The 14,360-nt window shown below is 39.0% G+C and overlaps 1 pseudogene; it reads left to right on the forward strand.

Annotated features, from left to right (window-relative positions):
• Nucleotides 1-263: 263 nt before the first annotated feature.
• LOC107160147 lies at nucleotides 264-1,230 on the forward strand (annotated as a pseudogene).
• Nucleotides 1,231-14,360: the final 13,130 nt, after the last annotated feature.

Here is a 14,360-nt window from a genome sequence, read left to right on the forward strand (position 1 = left end):
TGAAGCTTGGTTTATCAATTAACAGTTTCTCCTGGATGAGCCAAATGGTCCATCACAGACATATAACTCATTTTCTATTTAGAACACCATAAACTGAGATTGTAATTTAATTTGCATTGAAATTAAACAGTGTTAAAACAGAACAGAATTTTTTTTAATTAAACTATGTTTCTATCCAGTAACATGGCATACATGTTCACTTACTGAGGTACTATAATGTCAAGAAGTTTACAATATGCATATTCTAATTGTTTATTAAATGTCTCTTTTTATAGTTTTGTTTTTGTTTTTCCTATTATTAAAAGCATTCTGTGACCCTGTGGCCCTGGGATGTGTGCTGGGGTTTGCAGGAAAGGCCTGCCAGAGTCATGGAGCAGAGCGACTCTATCATGAGCCATCCTGACCCTAGTAAATGCCCCATACAAGTGAGTGTTCTACTTCGGAGATGACTCCATATGGTGCCCCTACCACCCAGACGCCATGAGCCATGGGCTCATGGCCAGGGTCACCATCACAGCCACCATCATTCTCATCTCTGCAAAGGAACCCTTCCTGGTGTGAACCGACTTCCTCTACTCCCACTTCCTCTTCAGTAATGTCGTGGCTTTCCTCTACAGTGTGATGGGCACCTTCCTGATTGGGGTAGCCATGAGCCAATCCTTGATGGAGCTGGCCAAGTACATGATCAGTTGTCTGCGCCTCAACTCCCTGGCCATCTGCAACCCAGACTGGAGCTGCAACCCAGAACTGGTCAACTCTTCAGTCTATGTGCAGCTGGAGAGGATGTGCAGAGGAACCCTGCCAATGTCACTGAGGCCAGGCTCTCCTCCTTCTGTGGACACTCCTCCTCTGAGATGTAGTGCCTGCTGTTCTTGGCACTGTTCTTGCAGACACAGCTTTATGGGAAGTTGGCACAGCTGCTATGGCCCATTGGGCAGTTCTTTCTGGTGGCCTTTGCCCTGTACATGGGCTACACCCACCCTATTGGACCACAAGCACCACTGCCACGATGTCCTTGTTGGCCTCCTGCCAAGGTCACTGGAAGCTGGCCTCACTTTTCGATAGGTCTCTTCAAAGCCTGACCCTCTCACTTTTCTGCATGACTTCTTCGAAGCCCGACCCCTTCATCCCTGCCTGGAGGAGGTGGCAGAGTGCAAGTCCAGCCTGTGTTTGAAATTGACTGTGGGCGAGGCTGTGCACAACCACTATGGTTGCCTGGCCTTCTTCTGAACCAGGACGGCCAGGTGGTCATCTATGTGCTAGCCATACCCTGGGCCCTGGTCAGCAGGAAGGCTCAGACAGGACCCAGGTTTCAGGCTAGCAGCAGTGGCGAGCAGTGATCCCATGGTCCAGGTGTCCTGTGGGCTGACCTCCTTGGTTCTTGAACCAAGAATATCCTGGTTCTTGCCCAGGAGCCAGGCACCCCACACTGCATGGTAGGTGTGCATGTGGGTTTCTAGCAAAGCAAATGTTTATTGAGGGCCATGCTTCCAGGATGGCCCGCTGCTTCTCTCTGGCCTGCACATGCAGTTATCTCATGCCCAAAGTACCTGAGCAGCAGGCCTGCAGGTTATGGATCCCAGAGCTGTGGCAGGAAGGAGGTCTGGTTGTGGAGGCCGTGGGATGAGTGCACTGAGGGAAGGCAAGCCATTGGTGCACAGCCAGGCATCATAGCCTTCAGTGGCTTCAAAGACCAGCCAGATTTGCTCCACTTCCTGAGTCTGCCCTCTCCCATCCTCAACCCTCTATATGTCCCCAAGGTCTCAGAGCCTCTCTATGTGTAATGAAAATTCTGCCTTCTGAATTGCCTGTCCAGCAATCCCCCTCACCCCTGCACAGATCAGGGTTCCAGGCCCTATAGGAAACACTGTCCATTCATTCCCTGTGCCCCCATGGGACTCTGGTGTGAGCCCTGCAGTCCTGATCCTGTCAACACACCTGGTTCTGAAGCTTCATGCTGGGTTGATGCCTCTCAGTCATTTCAGAGCTTGCCTTTCAGTGGGAGACTGAGTCATAAATTTTGTTTTTTACCAAAAATATAAAAGAATAAAATTTGTTTTCCATTATATCTAACTGGTTATCATTTGAATGTTTGCCTTTATTATTGACCATTATCTCTTCCCTCCTTGGTAAGAAGATTATATATATCCATGCTTGTATTATATAATTTGAGTGATTAGCCAACATTTTGTCACCATAATGAAATACTGGAGGCAGGCTACTTATGAAGAAAAGAGGTTTATTTAGCTCACAATTTTGGAGGTTCAAGAACATGGTGGAGCACCAGCTCAGTACTGTACAGAAAAAGCAGCAGTCAAGATATCAGCACATTTGGATCAGTTTCCTGAATCTCCAGTCCTGCAGTGGTGATGTGAATGGGTACAGATGTATGCCTGGACAAAGTGTGGGCTGCATTATAGGAAAAGTGCACTGGGCTTGAAATCCCATTATTTTTTCACATACAGTGAGCAAGTCTATTTCTTGCCTCAGAAGTAGAAATTAACTCATCTCTCAAGGTTGCTCACTGTAAAAACAACCCTGATAAAATGATGGGTAGGAAAAGATCATAAAATTGCATATTTATCATATCTAGCAAGACATGTGAGAATGTGAGAGACCCTTGTAGGAGTCACCTTCAACACTAAGCCTCAGCTTTCTTGTGATGTTAATAAGAAAGTTTAGCTATTATAAGTCACTGTGACATTTACAGTCCTTTGGCTATTCAACAAAGTTGCAGCTAGTACAGAGGAAGTCCATCGATGTTTGTATAATTATCTTACATTTTTCCATTTTACCTAATTCTCTTATTTTTAAAAAGTGTTTTAATATTGTTTCTTGGGCTTTCTAGATATTATAGTATCTGAAAATAATGTAGATTGCCTATGGTTTTCTAGTACTGAAAGCAACTCATTTAATGGAAAAGGAAACATTCCTTATTTTCATTGATTTTTTTTTCCTTTTGTATTAACACAAGTTTTCAAATCAATTTTGAATAATAATGATGATAGTAAATATACCATTTATGAAGTTATTAAATCTTACCTCCAAACCTACCATTTGATACTAAGCTTGTAATACTTACTTTGGAAATTTGCAATTCAAACACAATTTTGCTTTAGATTTTGGTTCCCCATTAAAGTCTACAGATAGAGGGATTGCAAGGAGATGCCAACGTGAGTTGTGATTTAAACATAAGTAAATAAAAATAAGTTTGTAGGGTATGTGACAGACCTATGGGGTCTATTTCAGGGAGTCAAAATGGGAACTTGAGGGGATTTGTTTTTCTTTCAAAGTGAGTTTATTAAGACATACACATTTTCACATTCACATTAATTATATAATAAGTTTTAAATTCTATACAATTGACTTAAATAAGAAGTTTGATCAAACTTTTTCACCAGCTCCCTGGAATTTAATCAAAGGATGAAAATATAAACTACACATCTATTGTTGACATATGTTAGGCAGCCCCCTCCTTATGTAGTCTGTATAGATTATACTTTTGGCATTTATTATGAAAAATCAGATTTTCTCTTCTGAATCAAAAAGAAGTGTATTGTGTTAAATTTATAATGTTTAGCTTTTCCATTTATGTTTCAAAATATTTTCCAAGGTGTGCTCAGAAGTTGTGTAAAAGTTACCATCCAATACCATGTTTTCTAAGAAACGTTTTCTTCAAGGCACTGGCAATTCTGATTTAAAAATAAAATAATTTAACTACTATTGGAAATCTCTGAGACAATGCATCTCAAGAGCTAAATCAGATTTCTTTTAAGACAGAATTTAGAAAAATCTGAGGGACTCATACCTTACAACTCCAATTAAACATAAAACCACCACGGAAGGTTGTATATGTCCTTCCGCTAATTGTTGTTTACCAGGTCATGGGCTGCTTGTATCTTTTCTTTAGTCAGGGGCCACTGAGGAACCCATACTGGTCTTTCTGATTTCCAAGTAATTTTTATTGTCTCAGTGACTCCTCATGAAAATCCAATCCATGTCTGTCTGTTCCTTGATCTATTTGTATTGGTGCTGCTATACCTTGTTCTTGTTCTCCTAAACTTTTTCCTTTTCTAAAACCTTATCTAGCCATAATAGTGGGCACATTTGGATTGATGTTATTTGTTAATATTAGTCCTAATTTATCTAGGACATCTCTTCCCCATAAATTTACGGGAAGATGATCCAATACATATGGCTGTATAGTTCCTTCACATCCTTCAGGATCCTTCCAATCTAATACCATNTGGGAATTTTAGATTAGAAATAAAGTACAAGTGTACTTTAGGTTAATGATTGGTTCGGAGACTTAGAGTCTGGTTATGTAGTTTGGCATTAGTTAATAAGAAAATAGTAAATCTTGGGAAAATCTGAAAAATGTAAACTAGTGATGTATTTTATTAATGATTCTGTACTTTTAATAATTATATAACTGAAGGACATATCCTGGAAAAATGTAAATTATTGTTACATTTTTTGTACCCCCAATCATGGTTAAGGAAATGTAATGTCTTGGCAAAGTTTTAAATTATATAATCAATGACATATTCTAAATCTATAATGATGAGAAAAATTGTAATAAAAGATGACCCAGAGAAAGCTGCATTAGCTCTCTCTCTGGAGATTTCTTGAACAGAATGACTCCTGTCTCATCTTTTCGGCAATGCCACTCATCCTTCAGGACTCCCTGGACCCCGCTAGGGCAGGACCCCGGCAATTAGTAACTGTGCTATTCTATCTCCTGGTGAAATTACTGATATACCCTTTGGAGAACTAGCTATAATTTTTATTTCACCTTCATAATCGGGATCAATTACCTCAGGACTTATCATAAATCCTTTTAGAGTAGAAGAACTGTGTCCCAATAATAAGCCTACTGTTCCTTTGGGAAGAGGTCCTTTTACCCCTGTGGGAATGATTTGAACTCCCATCTCTGGAGTTTGTACTGTTCTGGTGAAGGCACAGATGTCCAAACCTGCGCTTCCTCTTGACAGGTATTAGTCACCACTAATACCTGTGAGGGATTTAATGGACAATGTGTCCTGGTCACTACACTGATGGGATTGCTGGGTTATTCCAGTGCTCTGTATATTTGTGGTCTTGGGCCCCAGAGCATTGGGCCCCTCTGTCCATTTTTTGGCAATGGAGCCCGATGCCTTTCTCCATGATATCATGGATAGACACCCGGTCCTTGCTCATTTTTTGGTAATGGAGTACCCTCTATGGTGGTTTGAGAATGGCATCCATTAGCCCAATGTCTCCCTCTATGGCATCGTAGACAAATATTCTACTCCTTTGATACCTAGTTTTGTTAAACCCTCCTCCTATGGGGCAATTCCTTTTAAAATGCCCTGTTTGTTCACAATTGTAGCATGTTTTTGGTCTGGCATCTAAAACCTGTTGTACTGCAGCTGCCATGACTTGCTCTTGTTCATTAATGTCTCTACATAATTTAATATATGTGTTTAAATCTTCATATTTCCATGGTCTAATGACTTCTCTGTACCAACAATTTGCTTGCTCATAAGCCAGTTGTTTTATTAATGGCATTGCTTGTTCTGTATTCCCAAAAACTCTGGTAGCTGTTTGAATAAGCCTATCTACAAATTCAGCGTAAGGTTCATTAGCTCCTTGCATTACCTTAGATACTTGACCTTGTAAACCTCCATGTCCTTGTAAAGTCTTCCATGCCCTAACTGCATCTGCAGCAATTTGTGAGTATACACCAGGATCATATGAATTTGTTGCTGCTGATCCTCATAAGGTCCCTTTCCTAACAACATAGCTAGATTTTCTGAGGATAACCAGCTGCTGCATTTCGCCTAGCTGTCTTCTTGCAAAATTCCTCATTGGCAACCTTCCATAACAGGTATTGTCCTCCATTTAGCACAGCTTTACACATACTAACCCAATCTGCTGGCATCATGTTCAAGTTGGTAATAGATTCGACCATGCTTACAGTGAAGGGTGCTTAAGGACCATAAGTTGTTACAGCCTCTTTTAGCTGCTTCACTGTTTTGAAATCTAAAGCATGGTGAATTCGCTGCCCTCCTGCCTGCTCAAATACAGGGCAGTTAATATTTGAGGTCCTGTCTCAGGATCCCATCTATCAACTGCGGAAGTAGGGGGCCTCCCAGCATATGGAGGTGGTGCTGTTGGTTGCACATTTGTGCCCTCTGGTGATAGAAAGCTGTTAGTAGCATTCTCCTGTTGTAACTTTTCCCCTGATGGCTTTTTCTGCTCTAAACTTTCTTCCTCTGTCTGACTAACTCGAGAGACCTTCTCTTTTACTTGAATTTTTTCCTCTGTCTGACTAGTTCGAGAGACCTTCTTTTTTACTTGATTTTTTTTCCTCTGTCTGACTAGCTCGAGAGACCTTCTCTTTTACTTGAATTTTTCTACTATAACTATAATACAACCCAACAAGATAACACCTAACAAAACTGAAACAGAGTGAAACAAAATTGGAACAACAAAAAATCATTATAATAGCCTCCTGAAATGTCCACCCATCCTTTCTCCCTATCTGTTCCTCAGATGTGAGCAGTTTTTCTTCCATCTTACACATCTCCAGGGACAGGCAACTTAAAACAAAAGTGAAACAAAACAAAAGAAGAATCTTAAAATGGCTACCCATCCTCTTGCCCTGCCCTCAGGGGCAAGCAGTTTACCTTATCACTTACCCTCAGTCTTTCCCTGTACTGGCCACCAAATGTACAAACAGTTAGATGCATCATTTCAAAAGGATAGAAAAATTATAAAATGGAATTTTATTTCATTTCATTTTATTTCTCACATACATATAAATACACCATTTTAACCATCATATTTGCTAGCAGAATCATGAAATAAAAACAAATTCTGCATTGAAGGGCCAAATTGTAAATGGTCTTTTATTACTTAAGAGCCCAACTTATTCTTTGTTGTTTTCTGACCCTGTATTTTAAAATCATGATTAAAGGCCAAGAGTCGATCGGTTTATCTGAATTGAATAGTCAGTAGGTTCTACAGTTCCTACATACAGCATTTGTGTCTGTCAACAAGCCCAGGACTCAAAATGTTGGAGCTTTTCTTTAAAAAAAAAAACATATTTAGGAATACTTGAGAATTCCAAAGTGACTCTAAAACCCGCATCCCAAAATCCAGTAGACGTTCATCATGATCAATTCATGGGTACTGAAGCATATCTAGCATGCACACAAACTTACTTGTTCAAACTGGTTTAAAAAAGAGAACAATACTTAATATTAACAGAAGCCTCCTTTTGTTGCTTATTTCACAAACTTTAAAAATTTTCTCACTAAAGAGAGGCTTTCAAGCCAATTTTTCTGATTTCAGTCATTGAAAAATTAAGACATTTCTTTCAAATCCATTATTTGTGAAGAATGTCCTGAAGGAAAATGTTTTCCACAGAACATAATACAATTTCTCATTGTTTTTCAAATTTAGAAAGAACTCATGCCTGAATTTGATATTTTTTTCAGATAGCAAACAATACTGACAGGATTCATAAATAAGATTTTCTGACAGAAGCAGGAGAGTCTGCTAACATTCACAATATTCCAACCACTCTTTTTTCAATCAAAAAGATGGCTGAGTATTAGCAGTTATTTGTTGTCCGTACAAATACACATTTAAACTTTTATGTTTTGGTCAGCATTTTAAATAGTCAAATTTTATTCCACTTCCAGGGCTCAAATTAAAAAAAAAATAAAAATTAAAATGGGCAACAAGGCCCATATGCCAAAGTTATTTTTAACCAGTAATTGTAACCTACTTCCAGTAATTATTTACAGAAATCTGCATGTTTTATTAAATAAGCACTGTTCAGTTATATTGGACGAAATTTGCAAGAATGGTACTTGGAAATGAATTATCTTAAAGCTTCTGGAATAAATAAGCATTTAGAAAACACCAGCTCTTAAGCATTTTTTTATCTGTAATTTGAGTTAACAAACACATTTTTAAATATTACTTTTCCACTAATATATTCTGGGGAGTTTAGTCACAGGTAACATGAGTGATTTAAGACAAATAAACAAAAAAATCAAAAAACAAAAACAAATCCCTAAGTCACATATAATAGAATGCTAGTCTTGCTTTTAATAAGATATGGAAACAGTTCCAAGCAGACAAAAAGAAAATCTATCAAATCAAAGTGCTGTAAGTAATGTTAATTTTATGTATCCCCAGCAGAAAACTGCAAAAACACCACAATCAAAAGACTACCTACTCCCCCCACCAGGCAAAAAAATCATCACAATTATTTTATTTCTGAGCTTAAAATTTCCCTATGATGTTAATAGAAGTTGTAAAGCACTTAAAGCTTCAGCAGTAACTGTTGAAAGTGCCACACTACAAAGATAAAGCCATAAAGGATTCAGACTGCACATCCATCCCTCACCACTCCTCACCTCACTATTATGTAAAAGCTCCTGTTAATTTTTTTTTCCTGTTGAAGATTTTTTTCTTCACAAAATTATTTGCTGATTTGTTTTTGTTGGTTGTTTAAAAATATTAATGCTAGTTTCAGCAATAAATAAATTAATTAAATATTTTAAAATTATAGTCTGAAGGAAGAAATATGTCAAGAAAATATAAGGGAAAATTACTTAGGACACTTTCCTGGTTTTAAAAGGGAATGTGACACTTTGGAGTCTTGAAATTCTGTGTTATTGCTGTTTGTTTGTTTTATCAAAATCTCAAATTTTGAGAATCACTGAAGTCTAGAGATGGTCTGAATGGAAAAATATAGTGGGAAACAAAGCAAAAACAGAATAATGAAGGAAATTTAGCAAATATTTAGTTCCACAGCATCATCTTTTCCATTTTGAAAATAAGTCTTTACAGGTGTGTTTTCTATCTTGATTTCTGCTCAACAATGTTTATCATGTTCTGAATTCACCAGCAATTTATGTGTGCTGAAGGCTCATTTATTTCTTACTAAATGCCACTAATTCACTCCTGTCCTCTTCAATTTGAAAGAGCTGCTACCCATGGGAGCTGCTAAATCTTCTTAGAATTCTGGACACTGTGTTTAATGTCTGTCTATCAAGGGGACAAGGGAACAATGTGCTTTGTTGAGAGCCATGGCTGGTCAGAATGATGCCTGGCATTTGCCAGAGGGAATGTTTGAAAGGTGATGCCAGTGAACCATTGAGATGATGATTTGAGTTAAACTATATATAATTGCTGTGATGCTGGATTGATTGTATTGTATATTTTACCTTTACTGTCTGGCAATAGGGCAGCTCTTGCTGCCTCCGGTGCTCACTGCTTTGGAGTTCTCCTGGGGAATCCTGGAGGGTTCGCTTTGGTTGGGGAAGGTCTGGAGGAGGGATTTCCGGTTGGTATGGTGTGTTCCTGGAGGAGCCGTGTGGGTGGTGTTGGAGAGGTTCCCGGGGAGTGTGTGTGGAGTGTGCTGGTGAAGTTTGGAAATAAAATTTGTTCTTGCTTCAGTGGCTCGTGATTTGTGCCCAGCCAGACTGCGGCAGTGCTTTAATGCACATGTTTTCTCTATCCATGTATAAGAAGCTAAAATTTTAATTTTGTTAATAAAACTTATGATTGAATCAAAATAAATACTGATTTTTAGTGACATTTGAAGCACTGTATTCAGTTTTGCTTGAAGTACCATAACTCCTAATGCTGCTTTGTTTCTATGGAGCTGTATTTTTAATTATTTGTGAATTAGAAGAACTCATTTACTGAAAGAGTAGGAAAAGAGTCCAAATAAAATGTTTAAAAGCAAAGAAAAATTAGAAAAGGAAACATTCCTTAATTTTAAATTGTTTTCTAATTCATTTGCTGATATTTTCACAATTGATAATCTTTTAACCATTTTTGAAAAGGAAAGCAAAAATTACAACTTTATCAGTGAATTCTTCACTAACATATAAGAAAATATGAACTTCAAAATCATCAATACATTCTTGAATTTTCAAAAATACAATGTTTTGTCACTTTACCTTGTGTTTGTATTGTTATATTATTGAGAATTGATTTTTTTCTTTTAGACTTTCTTGCAGAAAAACAGTTGAATTTCCATAAAGGTAGATTCCTATGTTTTGAAAAATGTTAGAAATTATTTTCACGTGCAAAATATGGGAACCCTGGTGTTCTGCCCTAACTCTGGGGCAACAGCTTTTTTTTGCTGTGTTTCCGGTGGTCTCTTTCCCTATCTGTTGAATTTCCCCAAGCCCAGGCACAGACTTTGAGCAAAGCTCTTATTAGAGCTGTGCTGACAGGGGTGTCAATGTCCTGGAAGTCCAGAAACATGGGATAGTACCAGCCATCTGTGCCTGGGCCCAGGGGCCAGTGATGGGAGCGTGGTGCCAAGGACAGGGAGGGGCACTGAGGATAAACCACCTCTCTCCTGCTTTGGTGCTGGGGGCAGAGCCAGAGGAGAATGCCTTCCCCAGTCTGCCGACCTCCTGAACTCAGGTATGAACACCATAGGTCTTCAATCTGCCATGATGCACCTGCTGCAGGAAAAATAACTTTTTGAAGATTCTTGTAGCTTCCTAGTTTTCTCGTGCTTGCTGGCCACTGGCAGTCCTGTGGCCATGTTGGCTCTGGGCATTTGAATCTTGGAAGATCAGGGGAGCCGCTGGACATTGCCAAGGGATAGGTGCCTGTTCAGAGTAGGAGCCCTCCATTCTGGGAGAGAGGCACCAAGGTGTGGGAAGGCCAGGCCTTACCCAGCAGGGCAGGGTCTGCACCTTTTCCCCCAGAGGCTGAGAGAGCCTGTGAGCCAGGGGCACATCCAAATGGACAAACCTTTTAAAAATTTCTGGTGATGGGATTTAGATTTCTAATCCTCTCCCCTCAGTCCTTGAAGTGGACATGTAAAGTCTGGGAGGTAGAGTGCCTTCAGAGACTGAGAATCCTTAGGTCTGGGCTTCCTGTGAGATCCTGCCAGGGTCCAAATTTCTAAGGATAAGTTATAAGATAATTACCTGCCCTCAGTTTCCTGTAGAAGCTAATTTTAAAGCTCTTTAATTGCAAGAGTGTGAATATAAATATATGGACATTTTTTTTCTTGTAGAAAGTAATGTATATAGCCAGTGATGGAACATATTGTTATAGTTAAAGCTTCATCCCAGGGTTTCATAAATTGACTTCCAGACCACTCACGTATAATTGAATCAAGACTTTATTGAAGCACACCGGTGGTGGCTGACCAGAACATAAAGCTGTTCCCCTGATCAGCCCCGAACAATTGTAAGGGCACTCCTTATAAGCCTGAAAACTGCAAAAGGGATGTTCAGGGGGTCTAGCCAATGCAAGTAAGCCAGGTTACAGAAGCAGGACAGTGCAGTCAAGCAGAGGGAAGCCTAATCAATCACAGTTAGCCCAGACAACCCAGTTACAGAAACAGAGCCCCATTACCCTAGTTACAGAAACAATACCCCATTAGGTAGTTCCGTGTTCTTAAATGTTTCTATAGCAAAAGGAAAAGAATATCTTGCTCCAGTCATGACTCTTCCACTTGGCATTGTTGTTTTACAGGATGAAGTCATAAAACAAAATGGAGTCACATTTGCTCCTACTATCCCATTCCCCACTGGTTTTAGTAGTTTTGATGTCAATCTTGCACATCATTAGGCCTCCATTTTTTTTCCATCCTTCTGTGTCTAAAGGACTATACTGGGCTCGCAAGACCATAAGTCTGACCTCATCTACATTCTTTTGTGTATATGGATTAGGAGGGTTTTCAAGAGGCAGGGTCTACAGTAATACCAATCAGGAGAAGGGACTAGGGTACCAACTATGGCTGAAATGATGGTAGTCAACCAAGGGGACCATGAGAATAGGTTTTGGTACCAATTGCCTGAAGTTTCTTGTGCTTCATCTGTTTCCTTTAGCCTGTTTTTCACAAGCACCAAACTGTCCTTTATTATTCCAGAATGGTTTGCATAGAAACAAGTTTCTCCCAGAGCCATACAAAGTCCTCCTTGTTTCAGAAAGAGACCATCTATACCTCATCTGTTTTGTAAGACTATTTTTTGTCAGAGAGTCTAGTGAAACCTCTAGTTTGGAGCTTCATCTTTCTAGTTTTCCTAAATCTATATTTATTTGATGGCTGAGGGACTTAAAATTTTTAGAGCTTGTGATAAGACCTGCAGTTCCTAAAGCAGTAGATCCAGCTATTCCCAAACCAGTTAGGAGGGGAACTAAAATGGGGGCAGCCAGTCTATGTTGATAAATCAGTGGGGCCTGGCCTTTTAATAAGTCCAGGTGTTCTTTTCCCTTTACTCCATCAAAATAGTAGGTTGCATAGTTCAGAGTTATTGAAAGTTTGAAGATTTAGTCAAGGAGTTCAAAGTGGGACCTGGGAAGCACAATCTTTGGTGAACAGGGAGTTTTTCCACTTATAAGTTGGATTGTGGAAGCAAGTGTCTCTTTTTGGGAGATCACCCAGGGTGATCTTGGGAGCAGTTTCCCAGGTACATCTTCCTGAGCTAGACATATTGGCGAACATCTATATTGACTGTAATTTTTCCTCTAATATTAGGGACCTCCAACTTCCATAAAGGAAAAGGGCGATGACCATTCTTGCTACTTCCAGCTGAAAGGGGGCAATGTGCAGTGGGCAAGCAGTTTGGAGTCCCTTTTTAGAAACTGAGTGGGTCAAGGAGTCCATGGTAAAAATCTGGCTCCGGAAGAACAGGATGTAAATTCACCTGGGGTGGGCACTTCTATGAGAGAAACAAAAAGACATGAGTGCTGAAGTAAGATTAATACAAATTAGCAGTTGTAGCATCTGGAACCTGTCCATAAATATCATGAAAATGGCAGAAATTAATAATTGTTTACCAGGAGGCAGATGACCTGAGAAAATGTCCCCATAACAAGGCCTAACAAAGCCTAATAAGGAACTTTTTTAGGAAACATAAATCTTTAACGTTGTCAGAATTATCAGGAATGTAGACACAACTTTTAGTTAAATTAGTTAATGTCATCTGATTTTTGTAAAAATACCTTTTTGGCATGACCACTGTGTTCAGTAAAGAATCTTTTGTTACTTAAGGCTAGATACTTATATTAGTAAACATTGATTACATCTACCTGTTTAGGAAGTTAGGACGATCTATAGGCCTTGAACTGACTAAAAACTTCTGGCAGTTTTTTATTGATAGTTATCAGGCATTGTTGCCTAAGAATTTTTCTTTTGTTGCCTCCAGTCTTACTTATTTTGGGGGATGCTAACACTAGTGTACATTTTAAGTTACATTAAAATAACTGTTGTTTCTTTTTAAATGCCCAGGAATGGCTGTGCTTTGGTTTTTAACTGTTTTTGCTAGGTGCTTAAGACCAAGCTCATCAACCTGACCTTGTTTCTATCTATTGGTAAGAGTCAGCTGAGTTTCCTTGGAGGATATTGTTGGGGAACCTGTGAGTAGCATTTTAGCTCTGTTAGTGTCATCTGCATTAGGATGGGTCAAGGTCTTGCTAAAAATATGGCTTCCCTTGGAAGCTTCAGGCATGTCTCCCCTTTTCAATGACCCTCCTCTTTTGCAGCATGTACACTCATTGGCTTTTTGTTCTCCATTGGTCTCATTAATCTCCCTTATTGGGAGGTTATGTGGCCTGGAGTTGCAAAGCTTTCCCCCTGTCCTGGGTTCAGGCTGACTTAGAGGGCAAGAGCCAAATAGTGTTTTCTTTGGTCCCTTTATTTTAACCTTAATATTTAAATTTGGCCTTAAACATCCAGCAAGTCAGTTTTACCAGTTTTAAAGTAAGAATGCTGGGCTTTAACTTTAATGTTTATAACTTTACATTTAATTGTTACATAACACAATACCTTTATTTTATTTATTAATTTATGTAATGTTGAAGATCTGCCTGAAGGCAGAAGATGACAACTTGGCATCTACTGTGATCCAATCACTGTACACCAACAAGGCAGCTTGTAGACCCAGAGACCCCATTAGATTTTGGCTATAAAAACTCTCTCTTTCCAGGTCCTCCTCTCTTGCTCTCTCCTTTTTCTCTCACTTTCCCTGTCTTTCATTCTCCCTCTCACATTTTTCCTTCTCTCTCTCTCTCTCTCTCTCTCTCTCTCTCTCTTTGTGTTAATCAAACACTGTCACAATAAAGGTCTCTTGGTTGCTTTAAGTGTAGTGGTCACATTTTTTTAGTTATAATGAAAATACAAAGTGAAATTAACAATAGTAAAAAACATATTTAGCTTGTATATAATTTTGAGCCTTGGCTGAGTTATACATTTATTTTTTATTTGAGATCACAGTAATCTTTCCAATAAAATTAATCTTTGAATATAACTTTAAATTAACTGAAATCTGGCCTACTTTGAAGTTATTCTGACATGTTGTAAGGTGGGAGGTAGAGCCTTA

This window comes from Marmota marmota, unplaced genomic scaffold (assembly GCF_001458135.2).
Source record: "Marmota marmota marmota unplaced genomic scaffold, marMar, whole genome shotgun sequence".
NCBI lineage: Eukaryota > Metazoa > Chordata > Mammalia > Rodentia > Sciuridae > Marmota > Marmota marmota.